At 43.5% G+C, this 25,117-nt stretch overlaps 1 long non-coding RNA gene and 1 pseudogene across 1 annotated transcript; both read right to left on the reverse strand.

Moving 5' to 3' along the window:
- Positions 1–3,254: 3,254 nt before the first annotated feature.
- Positions 3,255–6,414, reverse strand: LOC117866159 (cysteine-rich receptor-like protein kinase 41; annotated as a pseudogene).
- A 9,527-nt stretch (positions 6,415–15,941) lies between these two features.
- Positions 15,942–17,120, reverse strand: LOC117866160 (uncharacterized). The gene is made up of 3 exons (XR_004642780.2): positions 16,808–17,120; positions 16,594–16,691; positions 15,942–16,510 (listed from the first exon to the last, which is right to left on the reverse strand). It is a non-coding gene; the product is annotated as an uncharacterized lncRNA (long non-coding RNA).
- Positions 17,121–25,117: the final 7,997 nt, after the last annotated feature.

Consider the following 25,117-nt stretch of genomic DNA (forward strand, 5'->3'; position numbering starts at 1 on the left):
TATTGAAAAATATGCAGTTCTCATGTACAAATGAATGATACTTTTATGCCACCAATTAAGAATACTGCCTATATACATTAGTACTAATAAAATAAGAAAGTCAATACTCAAATTCACAAATATTTTGATTTCAAGACAGAGAGATAGAAGCTAAACTTAAAAATGTCCATTTTTCTACATTTGAAAAATAGAAAACTTAAATCAAAAGCAATAGATCAGTACTTCTTCTATATAATATTTTTGTGCAACACATGAGAAAACACAATTTGCAAGAATTCATATCTTGATAGAGCAGTGGAGGTACAAGAGTATCCACATAGAATTAAATCCTAGATAGATATGATTGCCCTTTTGCATAGAAATAACTTTTAAATGTATTTTATATATAACAATTATTGTTTTTAAGCCATGTAATCTTAGTGATTTTTTATATATTTTAATGTAAGGTACTCCATAAAGTGAACAATTTCAACAAGAGTCGTTGAACTTGATAAGTTATGAATGCATATTTTCTCGTAAGTTACTATTTGGTACACATGTGACTCCAAATAAAAACATTAATCAATTACAATGAAATGATGCACAGCTTATTGACATCATCAATTTCCTTCTAAAAGTTGTATCTATCCGAGTTCATATAAAAAAACTATGAATCTCCAAAAAAAAGATCACCGATTATTGTGATTCATGGCTAAAACCAACAGTACATTCTGTTTGCACCATCATTGATGCTAGTAACGAACCGTAGCATTAGCAATTCTAGTTCATGGGAAGGGCATACAATGCTAAGAAATATATACCATCGGTTCTTCACACCCTAAGCATTTGTGAGCATTTTTTAAATACGACCAATGGAACAAAATATTTCTAGAATCAAAGACCAAAAACTGATGGTAATTACGGAACCACCACTATAAATTCTTACTGTGCTAGTGAATATTATAATTATTAATTATTACCAATACCACAATGACCCCACCAAATTAATTAGTATTGTACATTGCATGTACGGAGATTTAGGTTAAAACAAACAATAATAGAGAAAGAAATTTCTATGAATGTATTTTTGGGAGTGTTCACTACTGGAAAACTGAGCATTGGGCCTAGCCCTTAGTATCGGTTGGTTTTTGTAGACACCCATGACCCTTTAGTACCGGTAGAGCTCCCAACCGGTACTAATGTGCCTGAGGGCCTTTAGTACCTCCACCCGGTACTAATGGGTGATCTTTAGACCGGTTGGAGCTCCCAACTAGTACTAACTTCCCTCCTATAAATCAGGTGTCTCCTTCCTCCTGCCCAAGCCATTTCCTTCGGCTCGGGCTTCATCCATTCATGGTGAGGGGAGGTGTGCTGGATTTTGACCATTCCGTGGGGATTTCACTTATTCAAGTGTTTTAAAGGTTAGAAACTTCATCCTTCCTTGATACATGGTTAGTATATTAAGTTTTATGCTTCAAAGCTAGAGTAATTTCTGATTTTTAGAATAAGGTATAGTGGAGAAAATTTTCATTACCTGCATGTGTTATTTACAGCTCATATTTGTGATTTTTAGAATAAGCTACAATTTTTTGGATGCTATGTTTCATATTAGTCAAAGAATTTGATATAAGGTTAGAGGAATAACTTCATAGTTTAGTCCTTTACAAATATGAGATAAATAAATTATAGGAAAAAATATAATTTGTTCATATTTTAGTCATTTGCAAATATGAGCGAGATAAATTGTAGTACATAGAGATAATAAGATGAAATAGAGGTACGTAATTAGTCATTTTTAGAATAAGCTACAATGGAGAAACTTTACATTTATATGTTATATTTGAGCTAAATAAATTGTGGGGAAGAAATATAATTTGTTCATAGTTTAGTCATTTGCAAATATGAGCTAAATAAATTGTGGTACATAGAGATAGCTACTGCTGCTGTTGGAGGTAGTTTCAACAACATTTGAGTCTGTCGTAGTGTATCATATTATTTGGGTCTAAAATTTAAATTTGTGTATTTCTATCTAAACATTCAGCAATGGATGTACAATGTCGAATAACGCTCCATGGAGTATATTAATGGCTTTCATGGTTTTCTCGATCTCTCAGAGTCCAACAAGTCGTCGTCTGGTTTCATTTGTTGTCCATGCCAAATTTGCAAAAATGAGAAGGATTACTCATCCACAAAGACTATTCACGCCCACATATATAGTTCAGGATTCATGCCTAACTATTTCGTTTGGACCAAGCATGGGGAAAGAGGAGTTATGATAGAAAAAAAAGGAAGAGAAACCACCGCTATCTGACTATGTCCGCTCAATAACAAAGACTTTTAAGAAGGAGAAAAGTGGGTCAAGTATTCCAATGCTTGGAATCCAATCCAACCAATTGATTGCCCCACTCCAGGTATTTTTGGAATTTGATAAGAACCTACTTCTATTTGCCGATACAAATCTTACCCTAGGTCAACTTCAAGAGGAGGATCATGTCCCAAAGCACCCTAGGGCTACTAAATGAAAATTTGAGTTAGGGAAATCGCTTGTGTGGCCGCTGTTGGTGGATCGTCTTCCAACGAAGATGTACAAATTGCACCAATGGTACATGGAGGCTTCACCTACTAGTTTACTCATGCTCAAAGTTAAGATTGGAGATCAACATTATTTCCGTGGGGAAGACATTATAAATATGCTGCTAGAGAAACTCTATTTCCTTTACAATCAAGATGCACTTGACAAGTCGCTCATCAGTTCCTAGGTTCTGTAAGTCTTTAATTTGCTCTAACTTAAAAAACCCTGCTCTAGTCATTGTGCGATGTTTTAACTCCTATTCAATTTTGTATCATGCAGGATGGAGATTCAAACTTGCTGGAGGAAAGGATACTATGACATTCGCTTTATGGATCCAGATATTATAAACGAGTCAACTATAAGAGATAGATCAAATCGGATCTTGAAGAACATATATAAGTTCCTAGACAACCAACATTACAAGAAGTACATACTTCTACCATACAACTTCAAGTGAGCGTGTTTCCCATCTCTTTTCTTTTTCGAACTAACAGTTAAACATAATATTAACTAGCTTTGGCTATGCATACATATACAACTTCCATTGGATACTCCTTATTATCACGGTTGATCAAAGTGCGGTCTATATCATGGACTCTTTGAGGAAATCAAGAGATCAATACAAAAACCTCACAGACATTCTTAACAAAGCATGGTCTCGCTGCCGTCGACATCACATAGGTGAATTCAACGAGGAACTTGATTTCAAGCCTGAATTCCCGGTATGTATTGAATTTCCACATCTTGTTACACTTCCTTGAACGCAACAAATATTTCATAACTTCTTTTGTCATATATATAGTGTTTGAGACAGAATTTGGGGTTTAATTTATGCGGATACTACGTATGTGAGTTCATCCATAGCTTTGTAGGTCCGAAGCGTATAACCGACCACAAATTTAGAGTACGTATTCAAATTTCTTAACAATAAATTTGTTCTAGTTATGCAGACCCATTGATCTACTATATAATAACCTTTGCCAATGACACAGATGAGAGACATGAAGGAAGCACTCGAGATGGAAAAAATCAAGGCAATTCAAGAACAACTCAGTGGATTTGTTCTGGAAGAGGTAGTAAATCCAGCGGGGAGTTCCATAACGATGGTTCAAATCTGCATCACCATCAGGACTCGGGTTCAGAATAGTTGATCCAAATGTTGAACTTCAAGTATTGATGCAATGAAATATTATTCATATATGTGAATGCAGAAGATGTCTATATATATAATATTATAGATAAATACAACTTTATATATATTAGCATAGGAGAACTAGTGCATGTAAAGGAAAAAAATACAAAATACTAATATAGAATAAAAAGATAGAAAAGAAAATGAGAAAAGAAACATAAAAGATCAACCGGTACTAAATTGGCCTCGGCCATGTGCGATTATTTGATCCAGTACTAAATGGCCCCCTTAGTACCGAAGTAGCAATACAGGTTGGACAACTGGTACCAAAGGTTCTCCGGCGGTGGTTACACATGTTCTGGCCAAGTGATACTTGTGGATAAGATATTAGCTAAATAAAGGGGAGCATCGTGCCACTCTGAAACCTGACTTTTTTTCAGAATCTCACAGTGGGCTTCCTGAGATTCCATTTTTTCTAAGAATTCTTGATTACAGAGGTATGCACATGTTTATTAACAGTAACAGAAAAAGGTCTTCATTATTGGAAATTAGTAAAATAATACATTTAATTTTTAAAATATGTAATTGAATGTAAGCGGGTGGGATTCAAACATTAAACTCTAGGTGAACTTTTGCAAACAAAACTGCCAGAAAACTATATACCATGTATCCCTCGTTGTTGCAAAAGCAAAGCATCTAGAAAGATAGAATCCGTGCAGTTCAATTTTCATACCATACCTGTGATACATCAAGCCTGCACTGCAAATTTTCCATTGATGAGCTTGTCAACAATGTCTGCAATAGAAGGCCGTTCCTTCTGATTGACATCAACACATTCAAGAGCAATATGAATGCATGCTTTCACTTCCACAAGGCGATCTGCCCTCAATAATGGGTACATGGATGCTATATGGTCATCTGTCCAAGTTTGACGTATCTGCAAAATTGAAATCATGAGCATGCCAGGTGATCACAAGCATACAGAAAAAAAAATCCCGATCGAGTTTTAAACCAGCTTTTAATGCTTACTTACCCTATCAATAAAATTTCTTCCAGCCATGTCTTTGTCGTTGGAACAATTCTTCTCTCCCGTGGTGATCTCAATGATTACTACACCTAAACTATATATGTCACACTGGGGCGAGATTTCACCACGGTACAAATACTCAGGTGCCATGTACCCTCTGAAAGATATTGATATTTATAGGGTCATAAGCATTAGTGTCTTAGTGATGCAAATGCAAAAATAATGACAAACATACTTACTTTAGCCCCATAACATTCATTGTGTATGTCCGGGATTTGTCCGTATCAAAGAGTTGCGAGAGACCAAAGTTTGCAATTTTTGCACCTTATTGTTATCCAACAATATATTGGCAGGGTGAAGATCCAAATGAACAATACGACCAAGCATCATCCCCTCATGTAAGAAACTTAGACCCTGGCAAATGCCCTTAATTATTTTGAAGTTTGTATCCCAGTCAGTCTTCCTTGTACTATCTGAAGGAGAACACGAGCAATGTGAGTATTACGACCCTTTATTAAAGTGTGAAAGCACCGTTATTTGTAAGCCAAATGAGATCTGAAACATTATTTTTTATTTTAGATTTTTCTTTCAAGTGGCACAGAGTTTTTAATCCAATGTGAACATTTCTGAGGGAGAAAACGAAGTATTAACGAACAATCTTTAACAACGAATACCCAACAAAAGGTACAGTTGACCCTTTAGTAACTATCACTCAGGAAATCCCCAAAAAAACTAGAAAACCCTTTGGCCATTTGAAAAAATATATAAACAACGATAACCGTAAGCCATTTGTAAAGGAATATTATGGAAATTTTTGCGATCTTACAGTGGACAGTGTATTTTCGTACCCGACAGATAGTCATGAAGGCTCTCCTTATGTAAAAATTCATAGCAGAGTACACATTCATCCATGTCAACAAGAATAAATCTTCCTTTGTCCTCCACCACTTTCTTTTTTGATTCGCTGCAGCAGCTAAGCAACTTTACTATATTGTCATGTTGAACTGCCATAAGATTTGTTGCAGCGTTGAGAAATCTTTTTCCAGCAGGCACTTGCACATATGGCGCTAGCTTCTTCACAGCAACCAGTTGCCCATTTCGTAGAACTCCCTGTTAGGTCACATATAAGATGCTATATATTGGCATGTTTCCGGAAAATCCTTTTCATTGGCAAAAAATAATGTTAATTCATGTCGTTACCTTATAAACTGTTCCAAATGCATCTTCACTTAGTCTTCGCTCGTCAGAGAAGTCTGATGTAATTTCTCTCAAAAAGTCTAATGGTACTTCATTGGGTAACGTGCTGAGAAGAGTTGGCTCACTTTCTGAGCTTGCCCGCATAACTTCGGCAACCATTTTTGAAAGATATGGATGTTAACTACAAAACCTTGTGTTAAAAGCTTAATTTACAGAAAACACCGCATTGTTTACCAAAATATGTAAGATTTATCTAAAAATCTGTGGATAATATAATAGACTCTTAAAAGTACTAACCTGGCCACCTGGGACGAAATTGATCCAGAGTTGTAACGCGGAACAGAGCAGAAGTGGCCAGAGGTTGTGTGATGAATGGCTATGGGGGTGCTAATGCACACATATAAGCCAAAACCACGAGATCTCGATTGGGTAAACTATAATATGTTGACTTGACTACAGCCGAAGTGCATGCTATTAGGTTCCTTGTGCCCTCCTATGCGTGGAGAAGGATAACCAAGCGGTATTTTGGGCCCTTATTTAATTCACCCCTAACTTTTAAATTTGGCACAATGCAAAAAGAAGATTCCCCATCACATCAAACTTGCGGTACTTGCATGGAGTACTAAATGCAGACGAAATTAAAAACTAATTGCACAGTTTTGTTGTACTTTGCGAGACGAATCTTTTGAGCCTAATTAGTCAATGTTTGGATAATAATTCACAAATACAAACGAAACGCTACAGTGTGTTACAGTGCTGTAACAGTAATTTGACACCTCCAAACTTTAGCAACTAAACAAGGCCTGAATCGGGATGTTAATGCAGCCTGACCCACCAGTGGGCTTGGCATCTTGAATCAGGACGGTGACAGTCACATGCTTGGCCTTGGAGTTTGTGGTTGACGTCCATCTCGATGCAGCTTTAACGTCTGACGGTCTGAGTGCGTATGGCGCAAAAACTGGTCGTTCCGGTGTCGCGTTCAACAACTTGCAGCGGGTGGGCGCCCACGAGGCGAGATTCCACAGTTGGGTTCGTCATTGGTTGCTTTGTTTCAAATTCTTCTATTGGCTAGAATAATTTGTTAGGATACGAGTTAGGCTACGCTAGCGCAAATCAAAATTTCTACCGCGTATAACCAGGAAGAACTGCCGTATAAGGATCACGGGATTACCACTCGACGCACTACTGGTGCGGAAGATGTAGATATGCGTCGGTGCAGTGAAGACGATCACGTAGTCGTACGTAGTCGAACAACGTAGTCGTACGTAGTCGATCACGTCCAGCGGCTCCTCAGCAGCTCGTCCACGTGCACAGCAAGATCGCCTCCGGTGCCGCGGCTCGTCGTCGGCTCGTCGTGGCTCGTCGGCGGCTCGTTGATGGCTCGTCCAAGTGCTGCAGGCGCAACACCTCCAAGGTATCCACACGTGCAGGGAGGAAGCGTCGCAAGCCGGATTGCTAGATCCGCGAGTTGCAACAGGCGAGGGCGTGGGAGGCGCGGCAAGTGTGTTCAGCCAAAAGGTGTAAACCCTAGGGCGCCCCCACCCCTCTATTTATAGAGGTTCCTGATGGGCCTCTGGATCCGAGGCCCATTAGCACTCCTAAACCTAATCCAACTCGGATCAGATCCGAATTGGGCTTCCAGCCCCTTAAGTGTGTGACCCTATGGGTTCGGATAAGTATAGACATGTCCCGAGTACTCCTACTCGGCCCAATAGTCGGTAGCGGCCTCTAGCAAGACGTGCCAACTCCTATACGCATACGAAGATCATATCAGACGAACCATCACAACATAATATACATGCTATTCCCTTTGCCTCACGATATTTGGTCTAGCTTCAAGCTGACCGCTCTTTCTCGATCCTGTGATTCGGAATCCCTTTGTAGGTTAACTCTTAACCGTACGTAGCATGGCCATGCATTTTCGGATCCGATCACTCGAGGGGCCCAGAGATATCACTCTCAATCAGAGAGGGGCAAATCCCATCTTGATTGACCATGTCTCATAGCATGCTTCTTGACAAACCCGAAAGCTACCTTTATAACTACCCTGTTACGGCGTAGCGTTTGATAGCCCCTAAGTAGGTCGATCCACATCTAGAATACATGCGACAATCTCAGGTCTAAGGACAAAGCGTATATGTTGTTTAAAGAGAGAACTACTTCTCGTGTTGGGTCAGTCCTAACACATGTCTCCACATGTGTCCACATTATTAGTTCAACATCTCCATGTCCATGACTTGTGAAACATAGTCATCAACTAATACATGTGCTAGTCTAATATTCATGTGTGTCCTCACATGAACTCCGACTAGGGACAACTTTAGAATAACCATACAAGTAAAGAGTTTCACATACAATTCACATAATTGCAAATCAATTCAAGTAGCCTTTAATGGATATTCAATGAACACAATATACAAATCATGGATACAAATGGAATATCATCATCTCTATGATTGCCTCTAGGGCATACCTCCAACAGTCTCCCACTTGCACTAGAGTCAATCTAGAAGGTACCTAATACCCATAGCTCTTACATGCGCATCATGCTTAGCCTGCGGGAGTGGTTTTGTCAACGGATCAGAAATATTCAGATCCGTGTGTATTTTGCATATCTTGATCTCACCCCGGTTAATGAAGTCTCGAATGAGATGAAATCGCCGCATTACGTGTTTGTTCTTCTGGTGGTTCCTTGGCTCCTTTGCTTGCGCAATTGCCCCATTGTTATCACAGTAGAGATTCAATGGGCTGGACGCATTCGGGAACACACCAAGCTCAATGAGGAAATTCCTAATCCAAACACCTTCCTTCGCGGCTTCCGAAGCCGCGATGTACTCGGCTTCCGTCGTAGAATCGGCCACCGTCTCCTGCTTGGAACTCTTCCAACTAACAGCACCACCATTCAGTGTGAACACAAATCCTGATTGTGACTTTGAATCATCTCTGTCGGTTTGGAAACTAGCATCGGTGTAACCTGTTACAACGAGCTCCTCCTGACCTCCATAGACGAGGAACATATCTTTAGTCCTTCTCAAGTACTTAAGAATGTTTTTCACCGCTGTCCAGTGACTCTCACCTGGATCAGATTGGTGTCTGCTTGTCATACTTAGCGCATATGAAACATCTGGGCGAGTACTTATCATTGCATACATGACAGATCCAATAGCCGAGGCATATGGTACTCTACTCATGCGATCCCGCTCATCAGCAGTCGAAGGACACTGAGTCTTGCTGAGATGTATGCCATGTGACATAGGCAAGAACCCTTTCTTTGCCTCTTCCATGCTGAACCGCTTCAACACTTTGTCAATATAAGTATCTTGGCTCAAACCTATAAGCCTTCTCGATCTATCTCTATAGATCTTAATGCCCAGAATATATGCCGCTTCCCCTAAGTCCTTCATCGAAAAACTATTTTTCAGTGAAGTCTTTACGGACTCAAGCATAGGAATGTTATTTCCAATCAGTAATATGTCATCCACATATAAGATTAGAAATACTACAGAGCTCCCACTAACCTTCTTGTAAACACAAGACTCTTCTTCGTTCTTGGTGAAGTCAAACCCTTTGACCACTTCATCAAAACGAATGTTCCAACTCCTAGATGCTTGCTTCAATCCATAAATGGATCTCTGAAGCTTGCATACCTTTCCAGCATTTTTCGGATCGACAAAACCCTCGGGCTGTATCATATACACGTCCTCAGCTAGGTTTCCATTCAGGAAAGCTGTCTTGACATCCATCTGCCATATCTCATAATCGAAGTATGCAGCTATAGCTAGAATAATCCGAATGGACTTAAGCATCACTACGGGCGAGAAGGTCTCGTCGTAGTCAACTCCTTGAACTTGTCGAAAACCTTTTGCGACAAGTCGTGCTTTATAGATGTGAACATTTCCATCCATGTCCTTTTTCTTCTTATAGATCCACTTGCACTCTATGGCTTTAACACCATCAGGCGGGTCAACCAAGTTCCAAACTTGATTGTCTCCCATGGACTCTATTTCGGATTGCATGGCACTCTGCCATTTTTCGGAGTCTGGGTCCATCATTGCTTCTGCATATGTCGCAGGCTCATCATTGTCCAACAATAATATTTCTCGCATTTCGCGGAGCCTTGCCGACCTTCGTGGTTGTGGCGGTGCTTCTCTTGCCATGGGTATCTCAACTTGTTCTGCTACGTTAGCATCACTCATTGATTCTTGCCCGATTGGCTCATCTTGAACTTCTTCAAGATGCACTGTCTTTCCACTCTTTTCTCCTTTGAGAAACTCTTTCTCTAGGAAAACCCCGTTCCGAGCGACAAACACTTTGCCTTCTGATCGGTTGTAGAAATAATATCCCAAAGTTTCCTTTGGATATCCCACGAAAATGCACTTATCCGACTTGGGTGTGATCTTGTCCGACTGAAGTCGCTTGACAAACACTTCACATCCCCAAATCTTTAGAAAAGACAAACTGGGAACCTTTCCAGTCCATATCTCATATGGTGTCTTAACTACGGATTTAGATGGTACCCTATTTAGTGTGAAAGCTGCTGTTTCTAGAGCGTATCCCCAAAATGACAACGGTAGGTCCGACTGGCTCATCATTGATCGAACCATGTCTAACAAAGTTCGATTACGTCGCTCGGACACACCGTTTCTCTGAGGTGTTCCAGGCGGCGTAAGTTGTGGAACAATTCCGCAACTCTTTAGATGATTGCTAAACTCGTGGCTCAAATACTCGCCTCCACGATCAGATCGTAAGGCCTTAATTTTCTTGCCACGCTGATTTTCAACTTCATTCTGAAATTCCTTGAACTTTTCAAAGGTTTCAGACTTGTGCCTCATCAAGTAGACATAGCCATATCTACTAAAATCATCAGTGAAAGTTATGAAGTATTGGAATCCTCCTCTAGCCGTCGTGCTCATTGGTCCGCATACATCACTATGTACGAGTTCCAACAAGTCTACTGCTCTCTCAGGAAATCCTGTGAAAGGCGTCTTGGTCATCTTGCCTAGCAAGCAAGCCTCACATGTCTCGTATGATTCAAAATCAAACGAAGTTAGAAGTCCATCAGAATGGAGCTTCTTCATGCGCTTTTCACTTATATGACCCAAACGACAATGCCACAAGTAGGTAGGACTCAAATCATTAGGCCGAGGCCTTTTAGCATTTACATTACAGACAGGTGAACCATCAAGATTTAAAACAAACAATCCATTCACAATGGGTGCAAAAGCCATAAACATATTATTCTTAGAGATCACACAACCATTGTTTTCACTCGCAAATGAATAACCATCCTTCATCAAGCATGAAGGAGACAAAATGTTTCAACTTAAACTAGGAACAAAATAACAATTATTCAACTCCATAATAAATCCTGACGGGAGGTGGAGTTGCATCGTCCCGACGGTCAAAGCAGCAACTCTTGCATTATTGCCCACGCGAAAATCAACTTCTCCTCTTTCCACGCTTCTACTTCTTATCATTCCCTGCATCGAATTGCAAATATGAGCAACCGATCCGGTATCAAATACCCAAGAATTAATAACTGTATCAGCGAGAAATATGTTGTCTATAACATTAACAACAAGCGTACCTGAGGTAGAAGTACTCTTACTTCCGCCGTTCTTCAACGAAGCTAGGTACTGCTTGCAGTTTCTCTTCCAGTGACCAAGTTCATGACAGTAAAAGCACTCTTTATCTGGAGCAGGTCCAGGTCCAGCTTTAACCTTGGGTGGTGGGTTTGGCTTGGACGTTCCAGCCTTGCCCTTCTTCTTCCAAGAATTGCCCTTCTTTTTAAAGCTGAGCTTGTTCTGTATCGCCATCACATGGCTGGTACTAGCGCTTTTCTTGATGTCAGCCTCTGCTGTCTTGAGCATACCACACAGCTCATTCAATCCCTTCTCCGTCCCATGCATATGGTAGTTCGAGATGAAGTTCCCATAGCTAGGCGGAAGAGAGGAAAGAATGAAATCAGTGGCCAACTCTTGGCCCAGTGGGAAGCCTAGCTTCTCCAACCGTTGAGTGTAACCAACCATCTTGATCACGTGTGGTCCTACTGCTGCGCCTTCTGCTAGCTTGCTCTCAACAAAGGCCTTAGACACATTGAACCTTTCAGTCCTGGCCTGTGTTTGGAACATGTCTCTAAGCGCCACGATCATATCGTGCGCCTCATGGTTTGTTTCGAACTGCATCTGCAGCTCGGGTTCCATGCAAGCAAGCATAAGGCAGCTTACTTCAAGGTTAGCATCACATGCTTTCTTGTAAGCATTCTTAGCAGCAGCGGGTGCATCCTCAGCAGGTTCTTCTGGTAGTGGGTTGTCTAGAACATCTTCCTTTTTCTCAGCCCTGAGAACAATTCTCAGGTTGCGGATCCAATCCGAGTAGTTTGTTCCATTCAACTTGTCCTTCTCAAGGACCGAACGCAAAGCAAACGATGTGGTGGTGTTGCTAGGTGCCATTTAATCTACAACAAAAGTAATGCAAAATACACTAAGACAAACGTATCCATGATAGAGCAAATTACATTAAACTATTTTAACAGAATCTACTCCCACTAAAATCAATATCCCTCTATTGAAACTTAGTGATTCAGGATCCACAACTAACAAGTCTACTAGTGAGCTTTAGCATCACCGCTAGCAAACGAGGTAGATCGGTAAGCAACTTTTGCTAATCATATCACATATGACTCCTGTTGTTGGGTGACATCTCTATGTCTCGGCGCCCAACCTTTATGCCCCAAGGTCCTTAACCGTTAAGATGACCTCGTTAAGCAAACCAACCCTTATGCGTGTAAGTATCCGACACAAACCCATCTAGTCAAGGAAAACTAGTGGCACCCTAATTTCATAGACCCACCACTAATTGTACAAGACATGGGACGGTGCAAGTTTTAGTTGGGAGGGCATACTAACTTAAAATTTGCGAGGGATCGTTCTACTTCTAACATCACAGCATGCAGAAAGTAAAACATAAACAGAATAGCATTCACACAGCTTGTGACACAGTATGGCCCGTTTTCATATGGTGATCTCCATCTCCATAGAACCTGTTCACCATGGTGATCTCCATCTCCATGTTCCATGTGCGCCATCCTCCTAGTGATGAGTCCTCCAAGAACTAGAGCATGCTATTACGCCTAATAGCTAGTAAAGAATCTAGTAATGAAGATTACATAGTTGCTTGGATCATCACAGATTGGTACGCAGACCATTAAATACAATAAAGTGACAACACATATGGCTCCTGCCGTGTTGCCGTACGCGCGACAAGCAGGTCACGAATTAGTTACACACATGCATCACATACACAAGGGGGCCATACTGATCACAAGATACATCCTGCAAAAGAGAGTTAGGCGTCCTAACGTTCCAAACTTCGGAGGCCCGAAACTCCATCTTCCAAGCCGAATTTGGCAAATCTAATTTCGCCGAAAACGGCAAAGCGGTTGAAATTCACGTGTAACTTTTTTTGTAGATCAATTTTCGTATAGAAATCGCCCCGATCCGAGATCATACCGAAAAGTTACGGCTGATTTACCGAAGCATGCGCATACGGTAAAATCCCGACCCCGGCAGTAGATCCCATCTACCATTGCACATCTAATGCGCCTGGCGTATGACCCTGGATCTCGATTCGACCAATCATATTGATCTTACCTCACTGCAACTGGATTTACGTGTATCACTTAACTCCGATGGCGGAAACCGACCGGTAGGAGTATGTCGTTACACTACCATTGCAGCAAGGGCACGAAACCAGGACATAGATCAAACAGAAAACTCGCATATCTCCATATGCACACATCCCGAATCCAAAACTAAGCAGCTAAGGCTCTTGATACCACTGTTAGGATACGAGGTAGGCTACGCTAGCGCAAATCAAAATTTCTACCGCGTATAACCAGGAAGAACTGCCGTATAAGGATCACGGGATTACCACTCGACGCACTACTGGTGCGGAAGATGTAGATATGCGTCGGTGCAGTGAAGACGATCACGTAGTCGTACGTAGTCGAACAACGTAGTCGTACGTAGTCGATCACGTCCAGCGGCTCCTCAGCAGCTCGTCCACGTGCACAGCAAGATCGCCTCCGGTGCCGCGGCTCGTCGTCGGCTCGTCGTGGCTCGTCGGCGGCTCGTCGATGGCTCGTCCAAGTGCTGCAGGCGCAACACCTCCAAGGTATCCACACGTGCAGGGAGGAAGCGTCGCAAGCCGGATTGCTAGATCCGCGAGTTGCAACAGGCGAGGGCGTGGGAGGCGCGGCAAGTGTGTTCAGCCAAAAGGTGTAAACCCTAGGGCGCCCCCACCCCTCTATTTATAGAGGTTCCTGATGGGCCTCTGGATCCGAGGCCCATTAGCACTCCTAAACCTAATCCAACTCGGATCAGATCCGAATTGGGCTTCCAGCCCCTTAAGTGTGTGACCCTATGGGTTCGGATAAGTATAGACATGTCCCGAGTACTCCTACTCGGCCCAATAGTCGGTAGCGGCCTCTAGCAAGACGTGCCAACTCCTATACGCATACGAAGATCATATCAGACGAACCATCACAACATAATATACATGCTATTCCCTTTGCCTCACGATATTTGGTCTAGCTTCAAGCTGACCGCTCTTTCTCGATCCTGTGATTCGGAATCCCTTTGTAGGTTAACTCTTAACCGTACGTAGCATGGCCATGCATTTTCGGATCCGATCACTCGAGGGGCCCAGAGATATCACTCTCAATCAGAGAGGGGCAAATCCCATCTTGATTGACCATGTCTCATAGCATGCTTCTTGACAAACCCGAAAGCTACCTTTATAACTACCCTGTTACGGCGTAGCGTTTGATAGCCCCTAAGTAGGTCGATCCACATCTAGAATACATGCGACAATCTCAGGTCTAAGGACAAAGCGTATATGTTGTTTAAAGAGAGAACTACTTCTCGTGTTGGGTCAGTCCTAACACATGTCTCCACATGTGTCCACATTATTAGTTCAACATCTCCATGTCCATGACTTGTGAAACATAGTCATCAACTAATACATGTGCTAGTCTAATATTCATGTGTGTCCTCACATGAACTCCGACTAGGGACAACTTTAGAATAACCATACAAGTAAAGAGTTTCACATACAATTCACATAATTGCAAATCAATTCAAGTAGCCTTTAATGGATATTCAATGAACACAATATACAAATCATGGATACAAATGGAATATCATCATCTCTATGATTGCCTCTAGGGCATACCTCCAACATAATTTAGGAACCCCACGCGGTGTTTGCTACGTATCCATAGCAAAAGTTAGGGCCTGTTGGTATAAGCAACTTATGCCTGGTTTGGTTCGTTTGCTTATTTTTAAGCACCTGTCACATCGAATGTTTAGATACTAATTAGTAGTATTAAACGTAGACTATTTACAAAATCGATTACATAAGTGGAGGCTAAACGGCGAGACGAATCTATTAAGCCTAATTAGTCCATGATTTGACAATGTGTTGCTACAGTAAACATTTGCTAATGATGGATTAATTAGGCTTAATAGGTTCGTCTCGCTGTTTAGCCTCCACTTATGTAATGGATTTTTGTAAATAGCCTACGTTTACTACTCCTAATTAGTATCTAAACATTGATGTGACATTTGGATTAAAGTTGCTTATTGTAGTTGCTTATTTTTAGCTCTAGGTGTTTGGTTTGGGTTGCTTATTCGCAATAAATGAGACTGCTATTGACACATTTGTCCCTGCCATCCCATTTCCCTCTACCCCTAATCAATACCCGGCTCCTAGTCCTCCTAGTCCTTGGCGCCAGAAGGAATTGGCGTCAGGAGCTTCCTGGCCTTGGCGCCAGAAGGAAGTTGGCCCGCTCCTGGGCGCCAGAGAAAGAAGCTGGCCTTGGCGCCAGAAGGAGCTCCTGGGTGCCAGAAGGAATTGGCCCTAGAGAGAGAAGCTGGCCTTGGCGCCAGAAGGAACTGATTCGCCAGGAGGTTGCAGGCCCTTAGCGCTAGAAGACATTTTGCGCCAATTCAGTACTAGGAGCCAGCATCCTGTTTTCGTTCGGGCTTTCTTTTGGCTGCCACGGTGCTGGGAGCCAAATTTATTATTCAAATCAATTGTTGTTCAACATTGTACAAATAACATCGTTACAAAGCAATAAAGCTAAGATCTATTGAAGAGTCCATCGGCAATCCAATCCCTAAATTGGTTCATGTCTTGATCTTCGTCCTCGTGTTGACTAGTATCCGCATTGTTTTGTGACAACGATGCGTCCGAAGGCGCCACATAGCATTCATCATGATCCGCCCTCTCAAAGTCCACATCAGCAAGTGCACTCTCTCTAATGAAGTTATGAATTGCCATGCAAGCGATAATTATGCTGCTTTGCTTTGCCATTGGATATGCCGGTAAATCACGCAAAATACGCCATTTGTTTTTCAAAACTCCAAAAGACCTCTCAATCACATTCCTTAGTGATGAATGGGCATAATTGAAAAGCTCTTTTTTACCTCTTGGGAGTGGTCCTTTTCGAAACTCTGGGATATGATATTTCGTATACCCTTGTATGGTGCCAGGTAACCCGGTCTGTTTGGGTACCCAGAGTCCACCCGATAAAATTTTCCTACACAATAATTTATTTTCGTGTTATATTGAACCAATAGATAGATATTGTGACAAGTATTGGGACATAGAATAGGGAAGAACCTTCAGGAGGACGAGGAAACGTGCTGAGAAGAGTTGGCTCACTTTCTGAGCTTGCCCCCATAACTTCGGCAACCATTTTTGATAGATATGGATGTTAACTACAAAACCTTGTGTTAAAAGCTTAATTTACAGAAAACACCGCATTGTTTACCAAAATATGTAAGATTTATCTAAAAATCTGTGGATAATATAATAGACTCTTAAAAGTACTAACCTGGCCACCTGGGACGAAATTGATCCAGAGTTGTAACGCGGAACAGAGCAGAAGTGGCCAGAGGTTGTGTGATGAATGGCTATGGGGGTGCTAATGCACACACATAAGGCAAAACCACGAGATCTCGATTGGGTAAACTATAATATCTTGACTTGACTACAGCCGAAGTGCATGTTATTAGGTTCCTTGTGCCCTCCTATGCGTGGAGAAGGATAACCAAGCGGTATTCTGGATCGGGAGCGAAGAGAGGAAGAGAGAGAAGGGGAAAGAGAGAGAGGAGGATGCAAAACACGAGTTAAAGGGATAACGATGATGTTAATGCAGCCCGACCCACCACGTGGAGAAGAAAGAGAGAGCAGTGGGATGGACCGGGTGGGGTAAAAATCGCATTATAACGTCCTGTTTGGCATGACTCCAACTCTGGGTGGAGCTGCTCCACTCCAGAACTCTCCAGGTGGAGCCAGCTTTAGATGGAGTTGGAGCTGTCTGGTGAGGGTGTTTGGCTGGGAGGGTATCCCTAGCTCCAGAAAAGAGGAGTTTGAGGGTAGATTGACTTTGTTGCCTCTGGTTCGATTTGAACTACTTATCACAAATATAAAATGAAAGTACATGCATTGAAGTCCAGAATAATAATAAATTACATGTTCCAAAAATTTAAAATTTCGAAATAAATTCATAGTTCCAAAATAAGGTCGTTACAATGATTCACTAATTCCATGCTAGGGCAATCGATGTAGCCATACTATCACGAAAGGTATCCATAGTCACAAAGTTTGATTCCGAAGTTGATCCATCGGAGGCATGTTGAGACACGGCATACTTATTGTATCTTTCCGGAATAGTAGGCATGTAGGTAGGATCTCTATCAAAATTAGCAAAGTCCACATCAACACAGCATGTTCACGTATGAAATTGTGTAGAACCATAGTAGCAGCAACAATCTTCTTTTGTGTGACTATTGAATAACCGAGCATCATGTAAAGGATTTGCCACTTCAATTTTTTAATACTCCAAATAAGCGCTCAATAACATTACGAACAGATGAGTGTATACGGTTGAACTTCTCTTTCGGAGTATTTGGTTCCATACCTCGATGCCACTCGGGTAAGTGGTGCCTTTCACCCTTGTATGGAGCGAGGTACCCCGGACGATTAGGATAGCCCGCGTCTACAACATAGTACTTGCCTACACATATGTAAAATAAGATATTTGTGCATACAAATATGAAAAGGAACATAAGAAAAAATCTTTACCTTGAGGAGGATGTGGGAAGACATTTACATCTGCTTCCAATGTATGGTACAATACACTAGTGTCATGCAAAGAACCCGGTTGACCCGCAACCACATAGGTGAAGCGCATATCAAAATCACAAATGGCAAACACATTTTGAGTTGCAATTCCAGTCTTACCAATATATCTCACTTGTTCTTCAGGTGATAAATACACACGAATATGGGTTCCATCAAGTGCACCAATGCAATCCTTAAAGTGTGGATATGCTCTCTTGTCATTCCTAATCCTCTTGTGCACATTGCGAAAATTAGGATCCGTTGGTCTCAAGAAATCTTGTGTCATGGCAACCACACAATCTAGAACTTCATAAAATTTTCTACTAATGGTTTCACTTGAGTGTTTGATCTTATTTTGTCCTCTTCTATTTGACTCACACCCACCACATGTGAATAAGAAAATGGCCAATATTTCATAAGTATTCACGTGCTTCGATGGTTTTTATCCGTACCTCTCAACCAATACATCATGAAGATCCTGAAAAATAACCTCATTCATCTGAAGCATTCGATGGCACTCCCCTGGAGTGTTTACCGTCTCCATCAGCCATCCCATTCCACTTTGTTGTGAAAACATAAACCTCGGCGGTGCCTTATCCATATATGAGTCATGATAACTTTGTGCTAGCTTACCACAGCTCTCAACCATATTAAAAAAAAATTCACCATCAGACTCACTTGAAGACATCTGTGAACATTGACATAAACGAAATGTAAGATACAACTGTCATACATAAATAAAATGCAATAAAATAAAATGTACCACACATGCGACAAAAATAAAATAGTAGCATACACAAATGACATCACTCTGACTAAGCCAATTTCTACTTTTCATATTTCTCCTCGTACTTCCTCCTAAGCCAATTGAACCTAATCTCATTAGTAGGCAAAGTCATGAACATCTCCCTTTGCTCCTTCTTCACAAACAGTTCAGACGCCATGTAATGTTCATTGCTATCATAGCCGGCCCCACAAGCAATCACAACCTCCGTCACTTTATCAATAGAATATTTTCCATGTCTCTTAGAAACATATTCATTGGCTGAACTTGCCATACTTGTTACTGCTTCTTGAATTAGGAGTGTATTTCCAGACTTCGCCTTCTTGCCACTTCTATCAATAGGCCTTGCTAATCTTTTGCCACTCCCAGGTGAAGGAGTAATACCAATATCCTCCTCTTGTGTATCCGGAATGAATTCATCATCCTGCGGCTCACAATTGATTTCCTCATCTTTTGTCTCCTCAACATTTTCTGGTGCTTCAACATTCACAATATGAGGAGACCAATGATCAATACCAATAGTAGTGATATCAGAAAAACACTTGGCTAATTCATCTTCATTCTCAAGACCCTTCTTTTTGAACTTTCCACAACCCGGAATTTCCTGAAATAAGAAAAATAATAGTATTATTATAAGCATTACCAACAAAATCGACATATGCAAAACAAATATATCATCAAAATTGAACCAACTTACAGCTCTAGCTTTTTTCCACCATTCGTCATCCATAGCTATAGTCTTCTTTATTGGATCCCAACCAGTCCATGTTTGCCTCAGCATTAGTTTCTTCCATGCCTTGAAATCTTCCTTTAACTTGTCCCATTTGTTCTTGATCTGAGCCTTCGTAACCACTATTCCAGTCCTTTCTTTGAACCCTTTCTTAACCTCAACATACCCAAGTACATTCAAGTGTGTGTTTGGCCGATTTCCTTTTCCGCCTTGTTCGGCAAATAACATACACAACACCCGAGTGTTCTCCGAGTTCCAATCAATTTCAGGCATCTATCCAACTCACAAATGTTATATTAGAAACCATTAATCTACAACATTGGTACTGTCCAATTTACCTAATTAGAACATCCTAATTTCAGTCACATTCACATTCTCATTCTCGTTACTTAACAAATCAATTTATTCCTACTAATCTCACATTCTCGGTAATTGTTACAAGTAATTGCATTACAATCGGATTGTCACTGATTAGTATCTCGGAATTTCTCATATAAACAGTAAAATAAGGGAAGTGCAATCTAGATTTTTTACACATAGTTGGACCTATACACATGCTAAACCACACATCTATGTCAAAAATAAAGATAGTAACAGGCCATTAGAATATGCAGATTCCATCAACATATGCAAACTATAGTCTCAACAAAAAACATATGTATTATGTAAATGCTATGGATATCGCCACAGAAACATATATCATTTGCTGATGCATACTTTCAGGAAATTACAAAGCAATAAGGAGAAATGCATCGGTGCCATTTGCAGCTAGGTAACATGGAAGCCATACTCAGTTATATGTATTATGTAAATGCTATGGATATCGCCACAGAAAACTTCAACAAATTATTCGCCTAATAATTTGGTTTATGCCATATTTGTGATTTATCTTAAAAATCACCTAGTAGGGGGAAGCAATCAGTTATAACTGCACCAAATGCATATTTTCACTTCCAGTCCGTGCTTAAAGTAACACTGCCCAAAGAAAGGGGACACTGATCCTTCAGAGTTCAGAAACAGAAAAAAAATGATGGGCCATACCTTTGAACGGGCGGGCTGCGGCCGGCGGCGGCCTTCGGCGGCGGGGCGCTCTGGCCGCCGGCGGGGCGTTGCGGCCGGCAGTGGGGTGCTGTGGCCGGCGGCGGGATTCGGCGGCGGGGCAAGATGGTCGGCGTCGGGATTCGGCGGCGGGGCGAGATGGCCGGCGTCAGGGCATCGGCGGTGGGGTCATGCAGCCGGCGTCGAGCTTCGGTGGTGGGGCGCGACGGCCGGCGGCGGGCCTTTGGCGGCGGGGCGCTGCGGCTGGCGGCGGCCTTCGGGGGCAGGCCTCGTCTAGACGCGGCGGGAGGCAGCTAGGCGGCCGGCCGTGGCTAGGAAACCGGCGTCGGGCCTAGGGCGGATGGCGGCGGGGCTCGGCCAGCCTGCGGCGGGGGTGGACGGCGGGTCTCCGGTCGCCGACAGGGGCTACGACGGCGGTGCGGCTAGTGTCGGCGCAACCTGTAACGCCCGTAAAAATACACCGAGTTAAATCACTCGTTAAAAATGCATTCCAAAATTTTTCCGACCGCTGAGCCCTGTCAAACTCCCTTCTCTCCGTCGGATCCGCCATTCCGGTCCCGACGTCGTCAATCCTCCTTTTTCCGTCCCCGTAATTTTTGCCGCGTGCCCGTCAAGTCCATCACGCGTGCCGTCAAATCCCGCAATTTCCGCCGACTCCCTCTTTCCTTTTCTGCCTTTTTCCCTCTCTTCCTTCCTTCTCCTTTTCCTTTCTCCTCCTCCTTTCTTTTTCTCTTTTCCTCTCTCTCCCTTCCTTTTTCTCCCTCCTGCGGCTGGTACCTTTTCTTTCTCTCCCTGGCACCCGGCGCTCGGCGCCTTGCCCCTGGCGCCGCACCCTGCACGCGCGTGCGCCGGGCCCACCTCGCCCCGGGCCGCGAGCCGCGCCTAGCCGCGCTGCGCTGGGCTGCGCGCCGCGCGCCCGCGCCTCGCCCGCGCCGCGCCCGCACGCAAGTGCCGCCCTGCCGCGCCCGCCGCGCTGTGCCGCGCCGCGCCGCTCGCCGGTCCCACCCACACGCGCACGCCGAGCTGGTCAACCACGTCGCGCCGCTCGCTCCGCGCCAAGCCGCCGTCCCGTCGCCGCTCCTGTGGCCAGCCCGCCCGCCGGTCACCGCACACCACCCCTCCCAGACGCCTCCCCACGCCGGTCGCCGCCCCCGTACCCTCGTCGACCGAGCCGCACCCTCCACCACGCCATCCACGAGCTCCACCGCTCCGGCACGCCACCGGCCGAGATTCGCGGCGCTCCTCGGAGACCGTTGGCCACAAGCTCCTCCCGCCGCCTATAAAAGAGGGGCCGGCATCCATTCCCTACCTCTCAAGCTCCCCCACGCCACCAACACCTTTCCCAACCGCCAGCCCTCCTCCTCCTACCTTCCCCGACGCCAACCACCGCCGCCACCAGAAGCTCCGCCGTCGTCTTCCCGCCGCCGTCGCCCCCTTGTGTCCGGCCACCAATCGTCCAAGGTGAGGGGTCAAATGGACCCCCGTGCGCCCCCTCCACCTCTCCCCGCCCGGCCTGCCGCCGGCGAGGCCCGGCCGGCCAGCCCGGCGCCAGCCGCCCGCCCCCTTCCTCCCCTTCCTCTGTTTCGGCCAAGGAAGGAGAAGGAGATTCCATTTTTCTCGATCTGCCCCTCCCCTTCTCTCTAATTGCAACCCGGTCCTCCCACCTCTCTCCAGGGATTCTCACAACTAAGCCCTTCCACTTTTTAGAGAATTTACAAATAGGCCCTCGGTTTTCACAGTTTAGTCCTCAATATGGTTTTGAAACCCAAACCTCCCTTTAACCCGTCATTTCATGTGCCAAATTTCCTCCAATCGATCCCAAATTCGACCACGGACTCCTCTCATATATTTCCGCCGAGGCATATCCAAATTTCCTAAAAATACCCTTCCTACATATTTTTCGTTCATATTTTCTGTTCGGAGCTCAACGGGTAAAATCTTTTTCCTTTTTATTTATTGTGTGCTCGTTTGTGTGTGCCGTAGATCGCGGAGTACCCGAGGAGGAGCGCGAGGAGGAGTTCAATCGTGAGCCCGAGCCCGAGGACTAGTACCGCGAGCAGGAGCTCCCGGAAGGCTTTGAGAACGGCAAGTCCAATCTCACCCTTTGATGCATATTTAATACCCAGTTTTTCAGACACAACCTACTAGCCTGTTTTATAAAATGCATATTGTTTTATCGCAAGACATGGTTGGATAGCCACTCCTTGATTGTTATGATTATTCCTTGTTGTCCCGTATTTATCTCTAAATATGAGTTGCTCTGTTTAGATGATAAATACTGCTAGAATGCTTAGGAACTCATTATTCAGAAAATAAATGTGTGAGTATGTTCAACTGAGGAGTTGGGTTTTTCGGGTGTAAAGAGAGGTGGTGGATGAGATGGATGGGCGTTTCTTGTGTGGAATGCCAGGTTGTTGGGCTCGTACCTTAGTAGTTGAGCAGAGTTGGGAGATATCCATCTTGTCATGGCTAAGGACCGAGTTGATGTGTCATCTTGCCTAATTCCATCATCGTGCAACCACTCGACCGTTGTATGGGCAACGGCTTAGCATAAACCCCACTAGCTAAACTGCTAGGCTTCAGGTGTGCTGGTGAGCAACGGGAACCCTTGGAAAAGGACTAAGCTCTTGGTGACTTAGGTCCCGGTTTCGGCCCCGTGGATGGGTTGCTAACCCCTTGGTTGCTTCCGTGTTGACTAGTCAGTGTTGGCTAAGGTGGGTAATGGCTTTGTTAGGATCCGTACCGTCACTAAGGTGATCGTGATACGGTACCCTACTTGTGGGAAAAGTGTACAATCTCTGCAGAGTTAAAACCTATCCGGGTAGCCGTGTCCACGGCATTGGATGAGTTACGGCTCGGTCACACAACTAGCTTTTGGGGGATGACGGGTATTTGCGGTGTGTGTGTGTGGGATTTTGGAAGTGTCCGGTAGTTGTGCCGTGCGCTACGGCGGACGGGGAGTCCGGTAGCGATAAAACTTGGATCCTTTGTGTAGGATCAACCCCTCTTGATATATCGTTTATTAAGAAAATGTCTTTATGAAAATTCTTTAAAATGAAACCCTGCATATGTCAAAAATTCAGCTTTATTGCAAATAAACCTTAGCTATATCCTTGTTGCTTCATATGCATATTCTTGTTGTATCCCCCTCTGTGGATGGGGTTGGACTTGCTGAGTACTTTTGTACTCACCCTTGTGTTGTTGCTTCAGAGGAGGATCCGGACTTCGAGTAGGAGGTTGCGTCTGCACCCAACGCTGCCTGCGGTGTTGGCCCTTTTGCAGGATGCTTCCGCTGACGCATAGTTCCGATTGTAGCCCGGAGTCCAACTGGACTGCAACTTGGATTTGTATTCTTATTGCTTTAGTCTTGCTTTGGGTGTGGCTTGCCCGCCCGCTCCTTCGGGAGTTGTACGGTTTCTGAACTATCTGTTGAATAAATATGTTATCAGCCTCCTGGGACTGATAATTGGATCACATTTAGTCTCTACTTATGTGGGGACGCTTCACAACCCTAGCCTCCAGCGCTCGGGCGGACGAAGTCACGCGAGAATGAGAAGAAACAGAGAGACGCGAGGGAAACAGAAAGAATGAAACGTTTTTTTATGTAATAAGTGGCAGTGGTGGTTAATTACCCACCAACTGCACGAGGAGGTTCAAAAGAGGACGTTTTGGAGCAGCAAAAGGGGTCCTCCAAAACTCGAGCCCCAATTGCACTACAACTCCATGGAGTTGGCAGCTCCATAAAATTTTGGAGTTGACGTGTTTGGCTGGATTTTTTTGCTGGAGTCGCTGAAGTAACGGAGTGGAGCTGTGCCAAACAGGCCCTAGATAGCGGGCTTGGCATCTTGATTAACGAGGACGGTGACAGTCAGATGCTTGGGGGTCGCGTCTGACGGTCTGAGCGCGTATGGGTCAAAAACTGGTCGTTCCGGTGTCGCGTTCAACAACTTGCAGCCGGTGGGCGCCCACGTGGCAAGATTCCACAGTTGGGTTCGTCATTGGTTGCTTTGTTTCAAATTCTTCTATTGGCTGGAATAATTTAGGAACCCCACGCGGTGTTTGCTACGTATCCATAGCAAAAGTTACCGTTGGTAGCTGATGGCGAGTTCGAGTTGCTGATAAATAAATGGTGCAGATCCATTGACCAACAGGCACCCGCTTTGATTTCTCGAAAACAAGAACCGCCAGCTTTAGCACGATTAATTAACGCGGGCTCGGCTGGGGCTAGAATAATTTAGCAACCCGACGCGTTTTCTCAGATCTGAAATTCTTTTTAATATAATAATCAAATGAAAGTTACTTTTTGCATGTTCCGTAGAGGTTAATTAGGTGAACTAATTATAAAACTCATTACACAGATGGTAGCTAATTACCGGGACGAATCTATTAAACCCAATTAATCTATTATTAGCATATGTTTATTGTAGCACCATATTGTCAAATCA

The sequence above is a fragment of the Setaria viridis genome, chromosome 8, assembly GCF_005286985.2.
Source record: "Setaria viridis chromosome 8, Setaria_viridis_v4.0, whole genome shotgun sequence".
Classification (NCBI taxonomy): domain Eukaryota; kingdom Viridiplantae; phylum Streptophyta; class Magnoliopsida; order Poales; family Poaceae; genus Setaria; species Setaria viridis.